Consider the following 26,270-nt stretch of genomic DNA (forward strand, 5'->3'; position numbering starts at 1 on the left):
ACAAAATAATAATCATGGTTCTCTAGGCTCACACTCTGATTTCACAACCTCTGACCTACTTTTGATGGACCTAACCTCTCCCACCAGCTTCCAGTTTACTTTGGAACTTTTCCTAAATGTCCAAAAGATTACTGCTAGCTAAGAGCAACCATATGCTTCCACTGTTTCAGATGCCCAGCTTTTCCTCCTCCTGGTATCCCCAGAGTCTACCAGCTGTGAGAACAGACCTTGGCTGGTATTGTTTATCTGAACCAAACCAGCTGAGCTTGCTTCCAACTCTCATCCCAAGAGAAGATTGTCACCACATTAGTGATGGCATTGAGAATTTTAAACTTAGACTACCTAACAGAAAAGGCCCAATCACATGACATTCACCTAATAATTAGGTATGTCAGTAGCATTTAGAACATACATCACATGAATGTGGATATGACAATGACTACATCTGTAACAGGCTTTTTTGTTGTTGTAATTCAGGATTAATTAATTGGCCCATACTATTGAAGTGTTATCAGTTTTCTAGTCTGATGGAGTGAATCTGGTAGCCAGGCTAGCAAGGAAAATATTTGGCAAGCTGTGCATTTCCAATAATGAAGCGGATAATCATGCCTCTTTCACACAGCTGTAATTGAATAAATCTAATTGCCTCTTCTGCTTAACTTTAATGCTGGGTTTCAAACTGGTGTAAGGACAGGAAAGCAACATTAGAGGAATTACTCTAGTGTTGCTTTCCCTCCTGTACAGTGGTTTGAACTCAGGCAATAAAGTTAAATGGAATAGACTCTATCCTCGATTTTCAATTATACCAGAGGCAGGGAGCCACAATTATCTCTTTCATTACAGAAATGGTTCTCATCGCTGCCCAGGCAAAATCTCCCTGTTGTTGTTACTTGTGCTGCTGCTGCTCAAAAATTGAAGAGGCCCTTGAAAACCAGGGGTTAAAGGTAAGAGACAAAACAAAGGAGCTGCTGAGGTTTCTGAAATAAAAATCCACGATCAAAAAAATGAAAATGGGAAAGAAAAAATCCTATTCAAAACAGCATTCTTTTCCTGAAGCTCTGTGAAGAGCTTATTGTAAAGGACTTTTAAAAACATTTTGTTTAAAATGATAATTATAATAATATTGAAATTTGGCTAGATGCGCACTTAGTAAATTATCCTTAATTTCATAGGCCTTAAAAACCTGAAAAGTGAGTATCTCAATTAGAGCTGTTTGCATAACTTTCTAACATCCTATCTTCTTTTAAAAGAATAATCTTTTTTAGGCAAGCTGAAAGGACTTTTTCTCTGACAATATCAAGGCTTTTTCAAGTTAAATGCAATACCACCCAGTGTTACAACTGCCATGAGGCAGTTGAACTTTGGGGGTGAGAAGGTACCAGGTGCTGTCATTCATTTACAGAAGGTCATTAGCCTTGTCCACACAATGGAGATGCTTGTGGTCATCACATCAAAGCTGAAAAAAAGTAGGACTTACCTTGTGTTTATAGCCTGGTTCATTGTAAGGAAGGTATTGAAGAACTGACTGACCTTGACAGATGGAAAAAAGAGGTAGGTGAAACCTCTTGTTGGTTCCTGAGTAGAGTAGCATGCTTATATGGGGGTGGAATGGTAGCTGCCCCACCTCCCCTTGTCTGGCTGTTGCTCCAAGGTTTCTGGTGCCTTAATTTTCAGTTGACCTTAATTTTCAATTGCCATAACACAACCTTCATTCAGCACCTATCAACACAGTAGGGGTTGGAAAAAGGGGTCTTTAGATTTTGAAAATGTATGGAGAAAGGAATTTAAAAAATAGTGTCTTTAAAGTTCAAATTTCAAGTTCTCTTTTAAAAATGGATATGTATCTTCAATGATCCTCAAATAGAACATAAAGTTTAACATATGGAAGGTTCAATCTGGCCTCAAGCTTTCTGGAGGAACTTGGGAATAGGCTGTAGAAAATCAAGAAAAGTCTCTGATCTAAATAGACTGCCATGTAGACCTTAAAGTACTGCCATGTAGACCTTAAAGATAAGGACACAGATAGGACTTTAGCTCTCTAAAAGTGGTACCAGTTTCATTCCCTTCCTTATTCCCTGCCAGAAGCCACATGTCTCTCTCTGGCACTGTTTTTAATGACTACCCTGTACAGAAGTCACAGTTCCTCCTTTCTTCCACCCTTTCCTCTCTTCTCAAGATACATAGCAACTTGGACTGAATTTCATCTTCTTTTTCAGTCTCAATAAAGTTCAGCCAAATCTCTTAATAAATGGTGCTGAAGTCCACAATATAGCTAAGACTATGTTGGTGCTCCCCAGGTGTAAATCCTGAAATTCTGGAGGTCTTGGATAATGAGAATAATGAAAGTTTTAACCAAAACCACTAAGGCCAGTGCAAGTTGCAGCTTTGATATCACCTGAGGAATCTTTTACACTCTTGAGCATACCTGAGTAAGAGGTTTAGGTGCCCTGCCACCTTGTTCAGGCAGCTTGTGTTGTATCATTTTCCCGTGATTGATATATTAATGATATTTGAAGGCAATTTTATAAACATAGCATACTTGGATTTGGCAAGACATATCTTAAATTAATTCTTAATTCCCTGAAATTACATCATATTTCTTTTGTGCATGCTTATATACACATGTTATGGATCTATTTCCATACCACTTTCTACCTTCCAATTGCCTGTTTGCAACCTTTTTGTCATCCTCTGCACTTCACTCTTAATCACCCTACATATACAAATAATTGCTAAATCCTCTATTGTTCCCATAGGCCCCCATGAGCAATCCTAGTTCTTGGCCTCATCGTTTCTCTTCTGAACTACTATTTTCTACACTTACATTTACCATGACTGGCTCCAGTATTGCCTGCACATTGCACTTGCTGCAGTAGAGTCTAAATGCTTGGCATTTTAGCTCAAAAAACAACCTCAGTGTTGACTACCTTATCTTGCCAGGTGATCTTCAGAATCTTCCTAAGATAATTCAAAAGGAAGCGATTCAGTTTCCTAGTCTGGCACCGGCATACTGTACAGTTTTATAGGTATACAACAATTAGGTCAGCACAATGGCTCTGTAGGCCTTCAGTGTGGTAAGCAGCCTAATACCTCTTCTTTCCTATAACTTCCTTCAAAGACTCCCAAATACTGAGCTAGCTCTGGCAATATGTGCACCAACCTCTTCATCTATAAGGACATTTCTGGAAAGTATACTGCCAAGGTAAGTGAACTTATCTACAACATTCACAATTTCTCCATTTATTATAACTGATGGTTCCATATATGTGATGCTGGTTGGTGAAGAACCTGTGTTTTCTTGGCGTCAATTATTACCTTAAAATTAGCACAAAATGCCAGAACAATCGATCCATTCCTTATTGCATCTCATCTTCAAAAGTTGCACCTAGTATACAATCTTCTGCAAACAAAAAACCAAGCACCAACTCTCCTTCTCTTTGAGTCCTGACTTATAGTCTTTTCAAGTTAAATAATTTACCATCAGTGTGATACTGACCTTGATGCCATTCTCATTGTTGTTGGAGGTGTCTAACAACATTACTGAAAACAAGCATGGAAATAAGCACACAACCTTGCTTCATTCCACTGCTGACTTCCCATATCTATCCCTTTGCAATGGCTGTCCTACTTGCATAGAATGATCTTCTTCCTCACCTCTACCTCTGGAATCCCTAATTTCCTTTAAGACTTGGCTCAAGCAGTACCTTCTTGCAGAATACGTTTTTTAGTCCTCCTCAGATATGAGTTTTCACCCCCTCTAAGTTCATCTCATTTCTATTTTAAATATATCTTATAATGTCAATATATGAACACATTATCTGCCCCATTATAATATAAGCTCATCAGAGGTAGAAACTGCATCCTTTCTGTCTTTATATCACCAGTTCCTAATGCAGCTTCTGGAACACAGTGGGTGCTTATTGAGTGCTTATTCAGCCAGGCTGAATTGAATGTTAGGTCCTTGAATTAGATAAAGGAATGTGGGCTAAATAAGAATTTAAAATCACTGACCAAATTTACAAAAGTACTAATCAATTGTTACTAAAGCACATTTGTTTTTCAGTGAAGTAACTATCACACAAACACTCCTGGTGAGGTAACTGTTGAGATTGTCAGTATATGTAACTGGGGCTCACACAAGTAACTTACTCAAAGTCTAACTAAAAGGTATTCATAGATCCAGTTAGGATTCAGACCCAAGCTTGTTAACTTCAAATCTTATGAATCTTACCACTAGATCATATTGACCCCATGAAGTTTTAATTTGTGGATTGATATGAACCTGGAGTACAGTCTCTATAGAATATCACAAGACTTCATTTTCAGTTCTATCCTGTTCAATATCTTTGTCAAATTATTGTAAAATAAAATAGAAGATCCAGTCCAGATTCAGTTCTTGATGCAGGAAATTATGTCTTAAGGACTAGAATTCAAGTTTTCTGGGCTTCTTCTTATATACCATACTTCTCCGAATTTTCATAGTCACCTTCTTTTTATTTTAAACTGACAAGATATTATGGGATTAATATTTAAGTACAAGCTAAAAAATATGCTGCTAATGAATAAATTTTCCTTTGGAATGATGAGCTTTTAAAATAAAAACAAACAAGTGCAAAGATAAGGAAAGCTAATGAACAAAATAATACATTTCTTCAGAAGCATTTCTGTGGATGTTACTCTGTAGTCGATTCACAACAAAGCTAGCTAAGTGCAAAAGATAGCTTAATATTTAGAATTCTCATTTCAAACACCTTCTTTAGCCCTTTCCTATCCTCTTGCTTGTGTGTTTTGGGAGTTACAAGTGGCCAAATTGGATCACTGGATCATCTACACTTTCAGCTTTTTAGATAATTTTTTTTCTGAAGAATAATTAATGAACTCACAGCTCTTAAATGTATCAGATTCTCACTATAAAAATCAAAAGGAAAAAAGGGTTTCAGTCTTTATTATAACACAAGTTTAGTCTCTTTAGAGCACCATTCAAAAAAACTATGAACCCATTATTATCTAGCTTTTTCTCAGGCAAAGATGCATTGAATTGAATGTGACTTTGAACAACAAAGGATGGCACTTTTCTTTCTGTTCCCTCAAGTGACTGAATTAAATTAAAACTAAAGTTTCACTAATTGAGAAATGAAGGACATAAAACTACCATAGATAAAGTTCAAGAAAAAGTTGCCATGTTAAGAGAAGATTCAGTACAGAGATCACTCAGGAATAAAAAATTTGTTTCCTTGAAAATAGTGTAAGAATAAGCAAAAAGAGGCCATGAGTAGCTACTGAAATTGTAGGAAAGACTCTTCAATCCAAGGTTGTACAAGACCTGCTCAAAATAGCTCTTGAGAATTTGTATCTCAGAAATTATCAAATGCTGTGTTAGGACTTTATTTTTTTTATTGTCTAAACAAAAGAAAATGACAAAGAAAATGTCAATATTGTAGAATAAATTTTAAAGCATTTCATAAATACATTTTCTCTTGAGCACTGGTCATTAAACATTCACCAGCATACGTCTGACTGTGTCAATGAGTCTGTCGATAAACATTTGTTAGGAACCTTCTATGTGCCAGGCACTACCCTAAGGGTAAGGGATACAGAGAAAGGCAAAAGAGTGTCTCTGCTTTTGAAGATGTGACATTCTAATATGGGAGACAACATGTAAATAGCTTTGTACAAATAAGCTATATACAAGATAAATTGGAAATCATCAAAAGAGGGAAGCTACCAGAATTAAAACAGATTGGGAAAGGCTTCCTATAGAAAATAGGATAAGCTGGAACTTGCAAGAAGCCATGAGGTAGAGATGAGGAGGAAGAATATTCTAGTCATGAGAAATAACCATTCAAAAGGTCCAAAGTCAGGAGATGGTGCCTTGTGTTAAAAGATGAACAAGGAGGCCAGTGTCACTGAATTTCAGAGAACATAATGGAGTTTAAGGTGTAAGAAGACTGGAAATCTGGAGTGGGTGCAAGTTATGAAGGACTCTGAATGCCAAACAGAAGACTTTATATTTGAACCTGGAGGTGACAGGCAATCACTGGAGTCTGTTGAGTAGAGGAGTGACATGATGAGACCTGAGCTTTACAAAGATCACTTTTGTAGCTGAGTGAAGGATGTATTCGAGTAATAAAGCCTTGTGTGATTCAGAGAAACCAGCAAGCTATTGCAAGAGTACAACCATGATGTGATGAGTTCCTATACCAGGGTGATGGCAGTATCAGAAGAGAAGTGGTATATGACAAAGCTGCTGTGAAGGTAGACTCTAGCAGCCTTGGCAAGATTGAAAATGGAGGTGGAGTGAGAGAGTGAGGAATTAAGGATGACATTTGGGTTGTGAGCCTAGAGACTGGAAGTTGTGCATTTGACAGTAAACAGAGAAGTTTAGAAGTGCTTTGAAAGAAAAATAATGAGTTAAGTTTAGAATATGTTGGATTTTAATACAATTACAATATATTCAGTTCAAGGTGTCTAATAGGTTATTGGAGATTCAGTATTGGAGATCAGCAAGAAGTTAGGATGAGATAAGTAGATTTGTCTATGTATTTTTGAAAGGAAACATCCAACATCAAAGAAATAATATATAAAGTTAAATTCTAATAAGCCACCAGAAGATCTAGAAAAAGAAATTCAGATTTAGAAAAAGATTATGTACTCTGCAGTATTATTGAATAGATGTATGCAAAAAAAAAAAATCCTTTAACAATGAGTAGTTGGGTGGTGGAGTGGATAGAACACCAGAATAGAACCTCCAAACTTCCTGAAGTCAGGAAGATCAATCCAGTCACAGATACTTACTAGCTGTATGACTCTGGGCAAATTACTTAACCCTTATTTGCCTAATTTGGGACATACTAGAGAAGGAAATGGCAAACCACTCCAGTGTCCTTGCCAACAAAACCCCAAGAACTTATCCATGGTATCACTAAGAGTCAGACACATCTGAGCAACCACAAAATGGAAAAAATGGAGGAAAAAAGCTTGTCAGTTTGGGGAGGAGAATTTTCATTTCACTTTTGAACTGAAAATCAGAAGACTTGGGAAAAGGTACTGATTTAAAAGAGGAAGTAATTTCTAAAATAAAAGAACCATAAAGCTTAACTCAAAATTTTGAAAGTTACTAAAATAAAATATTCAATAAAATAAGAGTGGCAGAATGGATTGGAAAAGAAAATCCTGCAAAATCTTACATATAAGACACACAACAAAAACCAAAGAAATACAGAATAAAAATGGGAGTATAGAATAGTGTACTATGTATCAAGTAATTTTTTTTTATTACAATCATACTATCAGATCAAAAACAAAAATTCATGACATGAATACTGGGGATACAAAAGAAAAGTAAAAATGTTCCTGCTCTCAAGGAGTTCACATTCTTTTTGTCTGTTTGTTTGTTTGTTTCTTTTTAATTAATTTATTTATTTAACTTTTAACATTCATTTTAACAAAATTTTGGGTTCCAAATTTTCTCCCCTTTTGTCCCCTCCCCCCCTAAACACCAAGCATTCTAATTGCCCCTATGACCAACCTGCTCTCTCTTCCATCATCCCGCTCTGCCCTTGTCCCCATCTTCTCTTTTGTCCTGTAGGGCCAGATACTTTCTATACCGCTTTACCTGTATTTCTTATTTCCTAGTGGCAATAACATTACTCGACAGTTGTTCCTAACACTTTGAGTTCCAACTTCTTTACCTCCCTCCCTCCCCACCCCTTCCCTTTGGAGGGCAAGCAATTTAATATAGGCCAAATCTGTGTAGTTTTGCAAATGACTTCCATAATAGTTGTGTTGTATAAGACTAACTATATTTCCCTCCATCCTATCCTGTCCCCCATTACTTCTATTCTCTTTTGATCCTGTCCGTCCCCATGAGTGTCGACCTCAAATTGCTCCCTCCTCCCCATGCCCTCCCTTCCATCATCCCCCCCACCCTGCTTATCCCCTTATCCCCCACTTTCCTCTATTGTAAGATAGGTTTTCATACCAAAATGAGTGTGCATTTTATTCCTTCCTTTAGTGGAATGTGATGAGAGTAAGCTTCATGTTTTTCTCTCACCTCCTCTTTTTATCCCTCCACTAATAAGTCTTTTGCTTGCCTCTTTTATGAGAGATAATTTGCCCCATTCCATTTCTCCCTTTCTCCTCCCAATATATTTCTCTCTCACTGCTTGATTTCATTTTTTTTAAGATATGAGCCCATCCTCTTCAATTCACTCTGTGCACTCTGTCTCTATGAGTGTGTGTGTGTGTGCATGTGTGCGTGTGTAATCCCACCCAGTACCCAGATACTGAAAAGTTTCAAGAGTTACAAATATTGTCTTTCCATGTAGGAATGTAAACAGTTCAACTTTAGTAAGTCCTTTATGACTTCTCTTTGCTGTTCACCTTTTCATGCTTCTCTTCATTCTTGTGTTTGAAAGTCAAATTTTCTTTTCAGGTCTGGTCTTTTCATCAAGAATGCTTGAAAGTCTTCTATTTCATTGAAAGACCAATTTTTCCCCTGAAGTATTATACTCAGTTTTGCTCAGTAGGTGATTCTTGGTTTTAGTCCTAGCTCCTTTGACTTCTGGAATATCCTATTCCATGCCCTTCGATCCCTTAATGTAGAAGCTGCTAGATCTTGTCTTATCCTGATTGTATTTCCACAATACTTGAATTGTTTCTTTCTAGCTGCTTGCAATATTTTCTCCTTGACCTGGGAACTCTGGAATTTGGCCGCAATGTTCCTAGGAGTTTCTCTTTTTGCATCTCTTTCAGGCGGTGTTCTGTGGATTCCTTGAATATTTATTTTGCCCTCTGGTTCTAGAATCTCAGGGCAGTTTTCCTTGATAATTTCATGAAAGATGATGTGTAGGCTCTTTTTTTGATCCTGGCTTTCAGGTAGTCCCATAATTTTTAAATTGTCTCTCCTGGATCTATTTTCCAGGTCAGTTATTTTTCCAATGAGATATTTCACAGTATCTTCCATTTTTTCATTCTTTTGGTTTTGTTTTGTGATTTCTTGGTTTCTCATAAATTCATTAGCCTCCATCTGTTCCATTCTAATTTTGAAAGAACTATTTTCTTCAGTGAGCTTTTGAATCTCCTTTTCCATTTGGCTAATTCTGCTTTTGAAAGCTTTCTTCTCCTCATTGGCTTTTTGAACCTTTTTTGCCAATTGAGTTAGCCTATTTTTCAAGGTGTTATTTTCTTCAGCATTTTTTGGGGTCTCCTTTAGCAGGGTGCTGACCTGCTGTTCATGCTTTGACTGCATGTCTCTCATTTCTCTTCCCAGCTTTTCCTCCACCTCTCTAACTTGATTTTCAAAATCCTTTTTGAGCTCTTCCATGGCCTGAGCCCATTGAGTGGGCTGGAATATTGAAGCCTTGACTTCTGTGTCTTTGCCTGATGGTAAGCATTGTTCTTCCTCATCAGAAAGGAAGGGAGAAAATGCCTGTTCACCAAGAAAGTAACCTTCTATAGTCTTATTTCTTTTCCCTTTTCTGGGCATTTTCCCAGCCAGTGACTTGACTTCTGAATATTTTTCTTCACATCCACTTTGCCTCCTGATCCTCCTAGCCAGAGCTTGGGGTCTGAGATTCAAATGCTGCTTCCCAGCCTCAGGGCTTTTGGCGGGGGCAGGGCTGCTATTCAGTGTGAGATTAATTTTAGGTGCTCAGGTGGGGGCAGGGCCACCTCTCTGGCTCAGTTCCCTCAGGGGGTTTATGCAGAGACCTTCAACAATCGATTCAGGCTCTTGCCTGCTTGGGGAGCCCCTGTCTGCTCCCACCTCCGCTTCTGCCTCCTGAGGGGGCCTGAGTTATGGGGGCACCCCACTCTCCTCTTGACCTGCCAAAGAGACCCTCTCACCGACCCCCATCACCTGTGGGTGGAGGGACCCGTGCGGCTGGTGGAGATCCCATCCCTGAAGCCTGCTCAGATCAGCTCCTCTCAGTGCCGTGGCCGCAGCAGGGCTGTGCTTGGCTCCCAGTCCACGGCACCCAGTCCACGGCGCAAAGGACCTTTTGCGAGAGGTTTGCAGGTCCCTCTGGAACAGAAATCTCCTTTGCTCCAATGTTCTGTGGCCTCTGGTGCTGCAGAATTAGCAGTGAGTTGCTATTTATAGATGTTCTATGGGTTGTGGGTTCCGAGCTATGTGTATGTGCATCTTTCTACTCCACCATCTTGGCTCCGCCCCAAGGAGTTCACATTCTAATGGCAGAAATAATATATATGGAAGGTTTCTGCTGAGAGAGAGACAGAGACAAAGAGAGACAGAGAGAGACAGAGAGAGACAGAGACAGAGACAGAGAGTGTGTTTTGTATAGATTGGAAGTTCATTGTCAACAATGTGACTGACAATCAAGGAGAGTTACTGTCTTTACTATCTTCAGTTATACTGAAAGGTGACTGTGTCACTGTACTTTGCTCTGAAGGATTTTGTTCAGGCTACTACATTTTAGCGAGGACCCTGATAGACTGGAAAGCAACAGGAGGATGATGACAAGAATGATGAGTGAATGAGATCATTCTATATAGAGATTTGCTGAAGGGGCTGAGAATATCCCACCTGGAAAAAAGAAGACCTGTCAGGGGTCACAATTCTTTTCTTTAGGTATTTGTATGCCTGTTATATAGAAGAGGAATTCAATATTTTTTATGCTTAGCCCCAAAGAACAGAACTAGGAACAAAAGGAGAAAGTTGTAGAGAAGTAAATTTACGTGTATAAGGGGAAAAAACCAATTAAAAATTAGTTATTCCCAAATGGAATCGACTCAGCAAGTCTTTCCAGGTTTTTCCCTAGCTGCTAATGTCATCCACTCTCAGAGTGCCTTCTACCTATTCTATATATAAACTGTATCTACCTCATTGTTACTTGTTATCTCCCCCACTGGACTGCCTACTCCTGGAGGAAATTATATCTTGGCCTTTCTTTTTTGTCCTCAGCTCTTCCCATAATGCCTCACCCTCCTGTAAGTGCTGAACCAAAGTTTCTTACTTCATCTTCACCACCTAGATGGTGCAGTGTATGGAGTACTGGGCTGGGAGGCAGGAAAAGCTGAGTTTGATAGCAATGTGCAACTGGGCAAATCATTTAACTTCTGTTTGCCTCAGTTTCTAAAACCGTAAAATGTAACTGATAATAGCACTTACGTCACAGCATTGTTGTGAGGACCAAATGAGACAATATTTATAAAGCACTTAGCATAGGACATGGCACATAGGTACTTTAAAATGCTGGCTCACTAGAATTTTTTTTTTAATTAAAGTCTAGATGACTACTTATCAAGGATAGAATAGCACAGAAATGTCAAACCCAGGACCTGCAGGCTACCAGAGAGTGTGCTGCTCTAGCCAGACTACAACGTGAGAAGCATTTATTTATTTTTTTTTAATTTTTTTATTTTTTTAATGTTTAACAATCACTGCCATACAATTGCGATTTTATCCCTCCCCACCCACCCCCCACTACCTCCCTCCCTCCCCACGACTGCATACAATTCTGTATAGATTCTACATATACTTTCCTATTGAGTATATTTTCACTATAGTCATGCTATGTAGTCAGACTAAGATAAATGAAAGAATCCGTATAACAAATCAGAACATGATACACAAACAGATACACATACACAAACATGATCTGCTACATTATGTGAGTGACTTCCATATTTCTCTCTCTGAGTGTGGAAGGCATTTTGCCTTGAGGTCCACCATTGGGATTTTTTTTTTTTTTCAGAAGTTCTTGTGTTATTACAAAAATCTAAGTCTACCAGAAAAAGCTCTCACACACTGTGGTTGTTGCTGTGCATAAAGTTCTCCTGGTTCTGCTCCTTTCACTCAGCATCAGGTCATATAAGTCCTTCCAGGCCTCTCTGAAGTCTTCTTGTTCATCATTTCTTATGGCACAATAGTACTCCATTACATTCATATACCATAATTTATTCAGCCATTCCCCAATTGATGGACATCCCCTTGACTTCCAGTTTTTGGCAACTACAAAGAGTGCTGCTATAAATATTTTTGTACATGTGGGACCCTTTCCCATTTTTATGATCTCTTGGGGATATAGTCCTAGTAGCGATATTGCTGGGTCAAAGGGTATGCACATTTTTGTAGCCCTTTGGGCATAGATCCAAATTGCTCTCCAGAATGGTTGGATGCGCTCACAGCTCCACCAACAATGAATTAGTGTTCCAACTCTCCCACATCCTCTCCAGCATTTATCATTTTCTTGTTCTGTCCTGTTTGCCAATCTTATAGGTGTGATGTGGTACCTCAGAGTTGTTTTGATTTGCATCTCTCTAACCAATAGTGATTTAGAGCATTTTTTCATATGATTATAGATAGCTTTAATTTCTTCCTCTGAAAATTGCCTGTTCATATCCTTTGACCATTTATCAATTGGGGAATGACTTGTATGATTATACATTTGGGTCAGTTCTCTATATATTCTAGAAATGAGGCCTTTATCCCCGAGCTTAGCTGTGAAAATTTTTTCCCAATTTACTACATCCCTCCGGATTTTGGTTGCATTGGGTTTGGTTGTGCAAAAACTTCTCAGTTTAATGTACTCAAAGTTATCCATTTTGCATTTCATAATGCATTCTATCTCTCCTTTAGTAAAGAATTCTTCCCTTCTCCATAGATCTGATAAATACACTATTCCTTGCTTCTCCAGTTTATTCATGGTATCAATCTTTATACCTAAATCATGTACCCATTTGGACTTTATTCTTGTGTACGGTGTCAGGTATGGGTCTATGCCTAATTTCCGCCACACTGTTATCCAGTTTTCCCAGCAATTTTTGTCAAACAATGAGTTCTTATCCCAGAAGCTGGGGTCCTTGGGTTTATCAAACAGAAGGTTGCTATATTCCTTGCCTACTGCATCTTGAGTGCCAAGTCTATTCCACTTGTCTACCTCTCTGTTTCTTAGCCAATACCAAGTGGTTTTGATAATTGCTGCTTTATAGTACAGTTTAAGGTCTGGTAGCGCTAGGCCACCTTCCCAAGCATTTCTTTTCATTAGTCCCTTTGATATTCTGGACCTTTTGTTTTTCCAAATGAATTTTGATATTATTTTATCCAGCTCTAGAAAGTAATTGTCTGATAGTTTAATTGGTATGGCACTAAATAAGTATATTAATTTGGGTAGAATTGTCATTTTTATTATATTAGCACGGCCTACCCATGAGCAACTAATGTTTTTCCACTTACTTAAATCTGACTTTATTTGTGCAAAAAGTGTCTTGTAATTGTGTTCATATAGTCCCTGGGTTTGTTTTGGCAGGTAGACTCCTAAGTATTTTATACTGTCTACCCTAACTTTAAATGGGATTTCTCTTTCTATCTCTTGCTGTTGAACTTTGTTGCTAATATATAGGAATGCAGAGGATTTGTGTGGGTTTATTTTGTACCCTGCAACTTTGCCAAAGTTGTTTATTAATTCAAGTAATTTTTTACTTGAATCTCTGGGATTCTCTAGGTAAATCATCATATCATCTGCAAAGAGTGATAACTTAGTTTCTTCTTTGGCTATTTTAATTCCTTGAATATCTTTATCTTGTCTAATTGCTACAGCTAACATTTCTAGTACCATATTGAATAATAGTGGTGATAATGGACAACCTTGTTTCACCCCTGATCTTATTGGGAATGCATCTAGCTTATCCCCATTGCATATAATGCTTGCTGAAGGTTTTAGATAGATACTGCTTATTATTTTATGGAAAGTTCCCTTTATTCCTACGTTCTCCAATGTTTTTAGTAGGAATGGATGTTGTATTTTGTCAAAAGCTTTTTCTGCATCTATTGAGATAATCATGTGGTTTTTGTTAGCTTTGTTGTTGATGTGGTCGATAATGCTAATAGTTTTCCTAATATTGAACCAGCCCTGTAGTCCTGGTATGAATCCTACCTGATCATAATGTATTAATCTCGTGATAAGATGCTGTATTCGTTTTGCTAAAATCTTATTTAAAATTTTTGCATCTATATTCATTAGGGAAATTGGTCTATAATTTTCTTTCTCTGTTTTGTCTCTTCCTGGTTTGGGTATCAAAACCATATTTGTATCATAGAAAGAATTTGGGAGGACTCCTTCTTCCCCAATTTTCAAGAATAGTGTATGTAGTATTGGAATTAACTGTTCTTTAAATGTTTGATAGAATTCACTTGTGAATCCATCTGGCCCTGGAGATTTTTTCCTAGGGAGTTCATTGATGGCTTGTTCAATTTCTTTTTCTGAGATGGGGTTGTTTAAGTATTCAACTTCCTCTTCTGTTAATCTGGGCAATTTGTATTTTTTAAAATATTCATCCATCTCGTTTAGATTGTCGAATTTGTGGGCATAAAGTTGGGCAAAGTAGTTTCTAATTATTGTTTTAATTTCCTCCTCATTGGAGGTGAGTTCACCCCTTTCATTTTTAATGTTAGTAATTTGGTTTTCTTCTTTCTTTTTTTTGATCAGATTAACCAAAGGTTTATCAATTTTATTAGTTTTTTCATAAAACCAACTATTGGTTTTATTTATTAATTCAATAGTTTTCTTTATTTCAATTTTATTAATCTCTCCTTTGGTTTTCAGTATTTCTAATTTGGTATTTACTTGGGGATTTTCAATTTGTTCTTTTTCTAGCTTTTTCAACTGCAAGCCTAAGTCATTGATCTCCTCTTTCTCTATTTTATTTATGTAAGCATTCAGAGATATAAAACTTCCCTTAATAACTGCTTTTGCAGTGTCCCATAAGTTTTGGTACGTTGTCTCACTATTGTCATTCTCTTGAATGAAGTTGTTGATTGTTTCTATGATTTCTTCTTTAACCCAATCCTTCTTTAAAATTAGATTGTTTAGTTTCCAATTGATTTTTGGTTTCTCTTTCCATGGCCTTTTATTACATGTAATTTTTAATGCATTATGATCTGAAAAGGATGCATTGATTATCTCTACCTTTCTGCACTGGATTGTGAGATTTTTATGTCCTAGTACATGGTCAATTTTTGTAAATGTTCCATGTACCGCTGAGAAAAAGGTATATTCCTTTCTATTCCCATTTAATTTTCTCCAAAGATCTATCATATCTACCTTATCCAGAGTTTTATTTACCTCCTTAACCTCTTTCTTGTTTATTTTAAGGTTGGATTTATCTAGTTCAGAGAGGGGGAGGTTGAGGTCCCCCACTAGTATAGTTTTGCTATCAATTTCTTCCTTCAACTCCCCCAACCTCTCCTCTAAGAATCTGGATGCTATACCACTTGGAGCATACATGTTTAGTAATGATATTGCTTCATTGTCTATGGTGCCTTTTAGCAGGATATAGTTTCCATCTTTATCCCTTTGGATTAGATCTATTTCTGCTTTCGCTTTGTCTGAGATTAGGATTGCTACTCCTGCCTTTCTTACATGAGCTGAAGCACAATATATTCTGCTCCATCCTTTGACCTTTATCCTATGTGTATCCCCCCATTTCAAATGTGTTTCTTGTAAGCAGCATATTGTTGGATTATGGCTTTTAATCCATTCTGCTATCCGTCTCCGTTTTATGGGAGAGTTCATCCCATTCACATTCACAGTTATGATTACAATCTGTGTATTTCCCTCCACCCTCTTTCCCACCATTTGTGCTTTTAACTCTCCCGTCTCCCTTCCCCTCCTCAATAGTATTCACTTTTCTCCCCCTCCTCCTGCAGCCTTCCCCTCCTTCTTTTAGCCCCCCTCCCTTTTAGTCCCCTTTACTCTTATTGCTTCTTTCCTCCCTTTTAGCCACCCTCCCCTTTCTTCCCCCTTCCCCTCCTACTACCTATAGAGCTAGTTAGGCTTATCTACTTAAGATTATTGTTCCCTCCTTTGAACAAATCAGAGAGTACCTCTCAAACAATGCTCATCTCCCTCCCCTCCTTCCCTCTACTATAGTTTTGTACTTCTTCCTGTGATATAATTTGCCATTTTCTGCTTCCCCCTTTCCACACCTCCTATTACATTCCCTTCTCATACTTAAATCATATTTTTGCCATGACATCATATACTTTATGCCCGTTCCCTCTACATATATCCCTTTTATCATAATAGCTGCACAGTTCTCAAGATTAACAGGTATCATCTTCCCTTACAGGGAGGTAAACAGATTGCCCTAATTGAGTTGCAAGTTTTTGTTTTTGTTTTTTCCCCTCTGTTTACCTTTTTATGATTCTCTGGAGACCTGCATTTGAAGATCAAATTGTCTATTGAGTTCTGGTGTTTTGGTCAGGAAGCTCTGGAAATCCCTTATTTCGTTGAATGACTTTCTCCTTGCCTGAAATGTTATGCTGAACTTTGCTGGGTAGTTGATCCTCGGTTGGAGTCCCAACTCCTTTGCCTTACGGAATATTGGGTTCCAATTCTTTCGATCTTTTAATGTAGAAGCTGCAAGGTCCTGTGTGATCCTGACTGTGTGACCTTGATATTTAAATTGTTTCTTTCTGGCTGCTTGTAGTATTTTCTCCTTCACTTGATAGCTCTGGAATTTGGCAACTATATTTCTTGGGGTTTTGAGTTTGGGATCCCTTTCCGGTGGGGAACGGTGGATTCTTTCGATGACTATTTTGCCCTCTGAGTCTAGTACTTCTGGGCAGTTTTCCTTGATGATTTCCTGGAAGATATTGTCCAGACTCTTTTCTTCATCATGGGTTTCTGGCAGGCCAATAATTCTTAGATTTTCTCTCCTGGATCTATTTTCCAGGTCAGTTGTTTTTCCAATTAAATATTTTAGATTTTCTTCTATCTTTTCGTTCTTTAGATTTTGTTTGACTGATTCTTGTTGCCTCATTGAGTCATTAGTTTCTACTTGCCCAATTCTAATCTTGATCGTATTGTTTTCTTCAGTTAGCTTTCGCATCTCCTTTTCCATCTGGCCAATTTTTCCCTTTAAGGAGCTATTTTCTCCATTTAATTTTTGTACTTCTTTTTCCATTCGACCAATTTTCCCAGTTAGGTTTTGGGTTTCCTTTTCCATCTGATCAATTTTCCCTATTAGGTTTTGAGTTTCCTTTTCCGTTTGATTAACTCTTCCTTTTAGGGAATTATTCTCTCCAGTTAATTTTTGAACTTCCTTTTCCATTTCTTCAATTTTCTTTTTCAGATTGATGTTCTCATCAGTGAATTCTTTTTTTATGGTTTTAAAATCATTGGCCAGTTTTTCTTTTATATCCTTCTTCAGACGTTCCAGGTAATCTAGTTGTGCTCGCGAGAAATTCATAGTCCCATCTGAGGTTTCAGGTGGAAGTACAGTCTCAGCTCTGACCTCTTTGGTGTTTGTGTTTTGGTCCTTATCCCCATAGAAAGATTCTATGGTTTTTTCACTTTTCGTCTGCTTTTTCTGATTCATGATGTTGGCTGAGTGTTGTAGCTTTTGGTTCTTTCAGTCAGAAGATACAGATCTTTTAAGTTGAGTTGATGTTTGTCTAGGCTAAAAGCAGGCTTTTTTTTTTTGTTTGTTTCCCAGATCAACCCTGGGTTTAGCTTGATAGGTGTGTGGGAGGTGTGGTCTGGTCTCAGGCTATCTCCTCAGCTGGCCTGAGGCAAAGGCAAGGTCCAGGGGGATGGTGATCCCAGCTTCCCTATTGTCTTCCCTTTTCCCCTGGAGGGCTGGGGCACGCCTAGAGGCTAATGCGTGTTCCCGCCCCTCCTGGGGCTCGTCTCCCGGGCTGAGGCTTGCTTGGGTCTCAGTGCGAATTTTTCTCTGCCCTGGGTCGTCTGTCCCTCCAGATAGCCTCCACCACGGTAGGAAGAATCCCCCTTTGCCACCTCTCCAGCCTCTGGTGTTATGAGACCACCCGCCCCCTTCTGCTGTTCCTGCTGATCCAGGATTAATCTGGGGAAGAATTTTATGGTTCCCTCAGGGTCATCAGGGGGGAGGAGAGAGCACTTACTGATCACTCTGCCATCCCAGTTCCTGGAAGTTCAAGTAGTGACCCACCGAAGTCCGTCTTCAGGCTGAAGATTTCAAGGACTGCTGCGCTGATGTCTGGCACTCAGCGGCTCTCACCGGCTCGGCCTGGCTTATCTCCTGCTCCGCTGGTCTCGCCCGCCACTCTCGGGCTCCTCTGGTCCCCTCCGCCCTGCCGTGCCGACCGAACTGCGCTGTGCGCCGGGGTCTTACCCCCGCGGAACAGATCCCTCCCGTGGACCTTCCAGTCCAGCCTGGGCTCCGAATCTGTCAAAGTCCGTCTCCCACTGGATTCTACACCTCCAAAGTCTGGTCAGACTCTCCCCCCAGATATATCCAGAGGAGTTTTTCCAGGAGCTTAGGTGAGTCGTTGCTTTCACTCCGCCATCTTGGCTCCACCCCCAGAGAAGCATTTAATAAATGAAATTAAACATAGAAAACATTACAGCTTAAAACTATCAATCCCTGTTGTCTTGGGGATTTTTATATATGGGTTAGTGACCCCTGTTACTCTTTGAGTTTGACATCAGTGTTGTAGAAGTTGTTCACATATTGGTTAAACCATATGACCTTAAAAGTCCCTTCCAATTCTGAAATTCTGTGATTCTGGTATAGTAAAATAGAGAAATGGAGATACAGTTACAAGACATGGGTTCGATTCAATTTCACTATCTCATTACTGACTGAATAACTTACAGCAAGTCATAGATGTTCTCTCAGCTAGTTTCCTCCTCAATAAAATGGTGGGAAACATTTGCATGACCAATTTCACAGTGTTATTGTGAGGTCCAAATAATATAATAAAGGTAAAGCATTTTGAAACTACCAAATTATTTCAAAGGGTGAATTTTTATTCTTGCAAGCTGTTTTTATGGTTTCACTTTCATCTTACCAGAGAATAACGAACAGTACCAGATACACATGTCATTACAAAGTCAGAGACAACAATATCCTGTATAAAGTATAATCTCTTACCCCACCACCAATTTACCAATCCAAACCATTTTCAAAAGAATTTTGTAAGGCACATTTGTACATCACCTCACATTATACCTGGACAAGGGGGTATAAGAAATATTGAGCTAACATTTTTGTTCAGCCATTTCAGAAATTTCACTTTGTATATATACCTATTATATATCTATATAGATATATAGATATATAATATAAGTACTTCACTTACCATGATAGCTCATTTGTAAGCAAGTCAACTTTACAACAATGTATACCATTCTGTTTAACTTCTAAAAGTATCTTCAAATTTTTTGTCCCATTTTATCCTCACAACTGCTCTGTGAGTTTTGTAGGAACTCTGGAATAAAAGGGGAACTGCTTTAATATTTTCTTAGGAGTTAACTTCTTTTTTTTTTAATTTGCTTAGTTTTCATGTGTGGAGATGAATCCTCCCTTTATTCTTAAGGTTACTTAAATTGCGTTCATGGAGTTGTGTGGGAAAAGGTAGCATGACATTAAAATCTATTGATTTGTGGTGTATTTAAAATAAAATTTAACTCTAACACTCTACCAAGCTAAAGACATAAAAACAGGGGAGAAAAAAAGCTTAACTTAATTATGTATTTTTATTGAACCTCTGAATATTAAGATTCTTAATATTAAATAATGCAAGAGGGAAAAGCAAGAATAATCTATACAAGTCTACAAGCTTAAAAAATATTGCTAGGAGCTGAGAATGAGACAGAATTCCAAATAAGAAACAGTTTAACACATTGAAATATATATATTTAAAACATATATAAAATATATGTAATGTGCATAATATATATAATACATATATACACATATATATGTATAAATAATAACATTTAAAACACCTGTCAGTGCAAAACAGAAAATCTTTAGAGTTAAAGGACCTGAGTTCAAATTCTACCTTCTACTTACCTGGCTCATCTTAGCTGAATTATTTCCCTTCCCTTGCCATCCGTAAATTTGTCTTTATCTTTACCCTGAGCATCCTTATTTTCTGTGCATTCTGTTCCTCTGAGTTTGGTCTATTTTCCTTCTTGGGGGGGGGGGGGGGGTTGAGGGGGCGGAACATCCTTCTTTTCTCCCTTCCCTTTAATGTTTGACTGCTTTAAATAATTCCATTTTTGCTCAACAAACTGCATAGCTATTCTATTTCATTAAATACATAGTCTGTATTCTCTGTTTTTGAAGCTAATTATTTCCACATTTGTCTATGTAACATTCCATTTCCGTGTCCTGTCTAAATCACCCCCAAGACAGAAAGCCCTTTCCTGTGATGTCATTAATCCTGATTATTAGAGTAACACATGGATAGTTTGCATTTGTAATTCTTATCCAAATCATTCACATGTATTCTCTAACAAAAAAAAAGAGCTTTTTCAATCTATTTCTGTTCTTTTTTTTTCACATACTCGCCTTTGTTTTATAAATAGGGATTTTTAAAAATTTTATTCAAAATAAGTAAATTCACTGTCTTTTGAAAATTCAAGTAGAAAAATAGGTACCTCTATGTCTAGAAGTGCACAAAAATGTCCAAACTGTGAAAATGTCCCTCTGATAAATCCATTTTGATTGCTTCTAATTAGATCAACCAATGAAGGGAGAGCTTCAAAACAGTTTGGGAAATTCTTTCTCCTATTTTTTCTCCCACAGCTAATGAAAGTTTAACCTGTCTATAATTGCTTGCTATATTCTATGTCCCACTTTTGGAATAATCATGTTATGTTTGCCACTTTCTGGTCCTTAAGAACCAGATTTATCATTACAGAATTGCTAAAAATATCAAATGAAAATGTATTAATTTCCTTTTTTTTTCCCAGTGCCATAAATCTCTCTGAGCTAGACAGGTAATCTCTCAAAGTTTTAATATATCTGAACTTTTACTATTTATATCTGTTTCCATGAGGGTTCTCTCCAAGTTAGGAGACAAGTCTTTATCACATTTATATCTCTCTCAGGAAGTAGTATGTCACATGACATTGCAAATGAATCTTTTTACTCTTTGGAGAAAAAATGAACTAATCAACCAGACTAGTCATGATAAATTTTCTCCTATGGTTCAAAGATACCTTTCTGTTGTCTTCTAAGCCTCCATTCAATATGGTTTATCCTTAAGTAAGTTTGTATTAAGAATGATTCACCAGAAGTTTCTTGAGTACCCACTAAAAGCAAAATACTTTTCTGGGCTTTATGGGAACATGCATAAATGAGTCAGATGAAGGACTCATCCTCAAGGAGTAGTCATCAATCAAAATAAAACTCATCAAATTAAATATATAGAATTAAGAAGAACAGGAAGCTAATTGATCGACTGAATTACCTATTTTTGTCTGGATAGATGGATCCAGGCTCAGTATAGGAGAAGTTGATGACTACTAACAGAGCATAGTATAATATCGTGACAAAACTACCATGAATGAAAAGTAACAGTTCATATCAGATTTAGATTAATCTGTCCTAAAGCAATAAAAATGAGATCCTAGAGATTATCCCTAACTAAGTACCTCAGGGAAATAATGATAAGTGAAGAGATCCATGGAGATTTATCATTTAATAGGCATTTCAAATGATTTCAGGGCCACATCAAACATGATTCTAGGAGCTAATGGAAATTGAAAAAAAAAAATCTCTCAAAGGTTCCTGTGTAGATATGACTTCACTTTGGTCTTGAAGCTAGGATTGTCACAGATCCTGAACTAGATGGGAATTAATAGGTCTTCTAATTCAGCCCCTATTACACATGACTTAAGGAAACTTATACCAATGAGGTTACATAATGAATTACTCAAAGTCAAGAAAATAGCAAATGACTGAGATAAGATTAAAACTCAAGTCCCATGATTCTATTTTTATAGGAAAATTTAGCATTGCTTTCCTCTGCACCACATCAGCTAATTATAAAATTGAGGCCCTAGAAATTGGATTCTACATAAATAAACAAAGAAACAAACAAATAAATAAATAGACAGACAGATAGATAGATAGATAGACAAATGAATGAATGAATGAATGAATGAATGAATGAATGAATGAATGAATGAATAAAATAATTAGATAAAATTTGACTAATTTTTTGAGGGGGAGGGAACTTTAGATGTCTATTTCATTTTAAATTTCAGTTCCCTTTAAAGTTTACATGTGCTTTCTCATTTAATCTCAACTGCCTGTCTGGTATGTATGAGTACACACAAATAGACACATATGTGTCTTCTAAATGGAAAACTGGCCATCAGATGGCAGATTTTTTTGGGTGGGATGAAGATTCACAGTAACCCATCAAACCATCTACTAAAGTCCTGAATTGGAAGTTACAGTCTGTTTTTCTGGAGAGAGAATCTATGATAAACAAATCTTGAAGCTTCTTGAAATGATACATTATTAATACACACATGCATGGCACTGTCTACTATTTTTTCTAATATATTGAAGTGTGAAAAGATGAGATAATCTATATACATAATAAATATATGACTCCAAATCATTCAATTCATGCCATAGAGTCAGCATGGAAATCTTGAAAAAGATCATTGAATTTTGAGTCTGAGAATTTAGGTTCAAATCTGGATTCTGTTGCTATCTGTGTGACTATGGGTAAATTGCTTAACCTCTTTGGCCTTATATATATATATAAAATTTGGCTTTATATATATATATAAAAGAGGAGGTTGGATTTGATGAATTCTAAGGTTTCTTCCATGCCCAAATCTATGATCCTTTGACTCTAATCTGAGGGAGAGAAACAATATATTTTATTCATACTAAAAATATACCAAAGAAAAAATTGCATTATGAGCTAAGAACCAGAATTAGTGCTCGATTTACAGTGAGTGAATTTATATTAAAAACACCTATTCTCCTTTGTACTACTTGTGTGACCTTGGGGAAATCATTTAACTTCTTTGGAATTCAGTCACCTAATCTCGAAAAGGAGGATGTTCCTCAGATTACCTCTACTATTTCTTCCATTTATAAATTATAATCCTGATTATTCATGATGGTCTGTACTTTGCTATAGATGTCTGGTCTTTCCACTAGCTATTTTATTTCTTGAGCCAAAGCTATTTTATTATAGTGAACAATCTACCTTGGATATGTATAAAGTACAATTGGTAGCCTGGAAACCTCCCAAGGAAAAGGAGACAAAAATGAATCCCATACAATACAATTCTTGATAAAATCAATGGCAGGCTACCCTGTTCCCCAATAAAGCAAGTATTTTAACACAGTATTATAGGGCAAAGTCATTTTATAAAGGTATATTGAAATGTAGATCTGTTAGATGCTGGATTTAGCCAGATCTAATTAAGAAAGGGTCAGGAGAATAAGAGGCAGAGACAGACAGAGAGAGCTCTAGTTCAGGAAAAAATTGATTATTCCACAACTTAAATTATGTAACTCAAAGACTTATAAAATGGTTTTCTTATCACAAGCCGGTGAAGCAGGTAATGCGAATGTTGCTTAGATCCATTTTAGCAAAGGTTAGTGCCTGGATTTGACCCCAGGCAAATCTCTTCACTTCAAATCATATAATATCAGGAATAGGAAACCAATCAGAGATATCTAACGGAAATCCCATACCCCTCCTTAGGAAGCAGGCCCTCTTTCATGTGAACTTGTTCTGAAGGACAGCTTATGTCTTCCATATCAGAGAACTGAAGGAATAACCTATATCCTGGTATAACTTGAGTATCTGGACAGAAGAGTACATCTTACCTGAATTTCTGATTTTCTTCCTCCTTCCAGACCTGAACATCTTTGCATCCAAAGTGAGGTCCCTGTGTATCCTGTCCTGTGTGGAGATCCAATTTATTTCTTTTTGGAAGGTAGCTTCAACTTCCTGAAAAAAGTCTGAACGCAAAAATTATTTATGATTCTTTTATCAATATCAACATTGGGATTTCTTGACTTTAAAGAATGTCTTCAATCTCAGATTTGTAAGTCTATCTAGAAAATGACTAGTAAATCTATCAAAGGAAGAAAAAAAATGAAGCCTCCAATCTTGCCTTATTGATTTAGAAAAAGAAAGGTTTGGCTTAACTAGTATCCAAGAAAAAAGTATTTGTGGGAAAAGAGAAATTTGGAAGCAAATTAAACAGGAGCTTGGTAAAGCTATGATGCTTAAAAGAATTTTTTTTTTTTTTAATGCAGAGTTCTAAAAATGTTGCCTTCCCCTATGTGGCAATAAGCTTGGGGCCAGACAGCATAAGTTCACAGAGAAGTCCCTGAAGCTGAGGGAAAGTGAGATAAGTAAACTGTATTTGAGAAGAATAACCTAAGAAAATATATAAAAGTTATAAAATGAAAATAGCTCTGGTATCTGAACTTGAGTTCAGATGAAATCTGGTATTTGAACCTGAGCCCAAATTAGACTCTCAGACCCTTGATACTAGCTATGTGACCGTGGGCAAGTCACTTAACCCTGTTTGCCTGCATGTGCTTGTGCACATGCACACGCGTGCACACACACACACACACACAATTATGGAAGAATGTTTCAGAGATGTAAAAGGAATGAGGCTGATGGGTAATAGCTGCATGATAGGGAAGGGTCAGGAAAAGGAATTTCTCCCTAGTCAGCTACCACCTCAAAAGCACAGGAATGCTGAGTGGAGCGGTAGGGCATAAGGCGGTAGATTGTTATTCTTTTCACAATAACAAAGTTAATTTGTTAATCCTTGAGGAAAAAGGTAGCGTGGGGTAAGTAGATGGAGAGTATAAGGTCAAACAAGAGATGTTTATGAAAATTGGAGGATAAATCTCAAATCTGAAAAATTAATAAAAACTTTCACTCTATGGAAAACTGTGACAGTTGTTATGATTAGCAGAGAAATTACAATGCTTGCCCATTATTCAAAAATAATTTATTAAGCACCTACTAAATGCCAAGAATTGTGATAGATTCTGATGCTACAAAGAAAAAAATTCCCCTGTCCTCAAGGATTGTATATCCTATCCAGAGATCAATTAATTAAAAAAGCTCATGGTGATAGCTAATATATAGCATGTATTGTGTGCCAGGCACTGTGTTAAGCACTTTACAATCATTATCTCATCTGAGCCTCATAACAACAATAGCAAGTATAATTATTATCTCTATTTTATAGATGAGGAAACTGAGGTAAGTGGAGATTAAGTGACTTGCCCAGGGTCACACAACTAGCATGTGAGGCTAGATTTGAACTCGTCTTGCTGACTCTAGGCCCCAGCATTCTATCCATTGTACCACCAATTAACAAGTTATTTTATGAATAAGTTCTGTACTATGCTAGCATTTTGGGGGGGAAAAAAACGCATAGTCCACATGGATGAACTTGTAGCTACAAGAAAAGTGGTAATTCAGTATATTTTTACCAATTAAGAAAAAAATTAAAAAGTGTAGAAAAATGCTTTACTGAAATATGATCAAACCATCTTAAAATACTACTATGTTTTTATACATCTCGTAATTTTGATTTATAAAATAGGATTAAAAACTATTTTTACAAGAACTTATCGTGTTGTTTCTCCTCAAATAAAGTTGAACTTTTGTATAAATTGTATTTCAAGCACATGGAATATATTATAATGTTTCTTTTTAGGGAAATTAAGCCTTTTATGATTTCTACTCATTTTCCTCAAATGTTTGCTGTATCAAAATGAAGCCTTTTGTGTTCAAATCCTTGCTGTCATACAGAAAACAGTCTTTTATATCTTTCTCTGCTTTACTTACAAAAAATATATTTAGTAATTTTTAACTGATGGAAGAAGTATAGATTTTTGCCAGACTCGTAGAACTAGAAGGTTGGCTGAGACAGCATGCTGAGTTAAGTTCAAGATATAATTTAAAAGATAAAAGGTATTGCATAGTACCACTTTAGGAAGTTTGGAGTTTCATGAAGTGACATTCTTTCAATGGTTAACATTTCTATTATATGCCTCAAACTTTTACTCTTTTTTTCTCATTGGTTTGCTGTGTTTCATTCAAATCTAGATGAGATTAATTGCACTGTCTCTAACCTTACCACTCAACAGAATACACTTGATCTGGAATTGGTGTTGTGCTGATTTGATCTCACTCTGGGCCTTATGCTATACTTTGCTATTCCACAACATGATATAGCATAAGACTTATCTTCAATCAGATTCTGTCACTTTAGTTCAGTCTCAACTTCATTCATTTTTTTTCTCATTCATTCTTTCTTCAATACACTTCTGCACCCACGATCTCAAGGGTATGGGTAAGCTTCTCACCAATGCATTTCAATTCTAAAAGAATTTCTAGGATCTTTCAATATATTATGTGCTGAGAATAAAAAGACAAAAATGAAAATAGTCCTAGTCCTAAAGAGTTCATATAGTGTTGAGTTCGCAAGTAATTGATACACACACACACACACACACAC

The 26,270-nt window shown here is 37.0% G+C and overlaps 2 long non-coding RNA genes across 10 annotated transcripts in view; one reads left to right on the top strand and one right to left on the bottom strand.

Moving 5' to 3' along the window:
* LOC140511384 (uncharacterized) overlaps window positions 1-26,270 on the bottom strand; it is a 304,185-nt gene that overhangs the window by 176,640 nt on the left and 101,275 nt on the right. For 7 of the 9 annotated variants that reach the window (XR_011969534.1, XR_011969529.1, XR_011969532.1 and 4 more), the window contains 3 exons: window positions 23,602-23,736; window positions 19,088-19,216; window positions 1,531-1,719 (listed from right to left, as the gene is read on the bottom strand). This is a non-coding gene — a long non-coding RNA (uncharacterized lncRNA). Of the gene's footprint in view, window positions 1-1,477; window positions 1,720-19,087; window positions 19,217-23,601; window positions 23,737-26,270 lie in introns of all 9 variants that reach the window. The other 2 variants (XR_011969531.1, XR_011969533.1) reach the window with 2 other exon arrangements.
* LOC140511385 (uncharacterized) lies at window positions 1,467-23,713 on the top strand. The gene is made up of 3 exons (XR_011969535.1): window positions 1,467-1,551; window positions 17,908-18,266; window positions 23,632-23,713. It is a non-coding gene; the product is annotated as an uncharacterized lncRNA (long non-coding RNA).

The sequence above is a fragment of the Notamacropus eugenii genome, chromosome 6 (genome assembly GCF_028372415.1).
Source record: "Notamacropus eugenii isolate mMacEug1 chromosome 6, mMacEug1.pri_v2, whole genome shotgun sequence".
Classification (NCBI taxonomy): domain Eukaryota; kingdom Metazoa; phylum Chordata; class Mammalia; order Diprotodontia; family Macropodidae; genus Notamacropus; species Notamacropus eugenii.